The sequence below is a fragment of the Habropoda laboriosa genome, unplaced genomic scaffold, assembly GCF_001263275.1.
Source record: "Habropoda laboriosa isolate 0110345459 unplaced genomic scaffold, ASM126327v1 scaffold33, whole genome shotgun sequence".
NCBI lineage: Eukaryota > Metazoa > Arthropoda > Insecta > Hymenoptera > Apidae > Habropoda > Habropoda laboriosa.
In genome coordinates, this window is record NW_017100187.1 from 3,063,275 (window position 1) to 3,064,168 (window position 894).

Below are 894 nucleotides of genomic sequence, written 5' to 3' on the forward strand. Positions count from 1 at the left end.
GAGAGAGAGAGAGAGAGAGAGAGAGAGAGAGAGAGAGAGAGAGAGAGAGAGAGAGAGAGCGAGCGAGCGAGCCGGTTTAGTAATGAATGGATTAAACAGCCTGACGTCACAGGATGGATTATATAAACGGTGATGCGCGTGACATCGGACGTAGGAAGGAAGTTGGCTTCCTTTCGTACCTAGAAGGTATTCGTCCGTATGTTGAATACATTCGTACGATACAAGCGTATGCATAAGCGGGCATACGCAAACGATTTCGTCGTTCGTCGTCGGACGAGGGGTCGTTCATTTAAAAGCGGACGAGCTTGGTTAGAATGTCCACCGCCCCTTTTAGAGCTTCCCTTCGACGATGCCCTCGACCCTTCCTCGCTACACCGACACGTTTCTTTTTGTTGCAGGTCCGTTGATCGATGGACAGTGATGCGAGTATGTACGCGTGCCAGAAGCAAGGTACGCCTTTTAGGAAGCTCCTGCCGGTACCGTATATTTTCGAACGGCCCGGTCTCTGCGGACCTGGTTAACTGTGAAAACTGCGGTGCAGTGAAAACGGTGATTCGTAGGCAGACTGAGTAAACGACGACCCAGTTCTCGCGGAGCTTGCACGCGGCCGGATCTTTATCCGGGCACGTGTTTACGGATCGTGGCGGGAGAGAGGGATCGCGAGGTCCTCCGCGACGGTTATTAACGCGTGTAGTCTGGGAGCCGTCTGTGGGTCGACGTCCGACGAGCAGAAATAGAAGCGCCGCGACGCTCGTTACATTCCGTCACCTACGGTCTCGCTGACCATCCTCGAGAGACCTCGAGCCCGTAGTCTCGTGCACCGCTGCTGGATTTAAAACGGTCACGCGTCCGCCTGCTCAGCTCTTTCAGTTCGTCCTCGACAGCCCAGGTGAG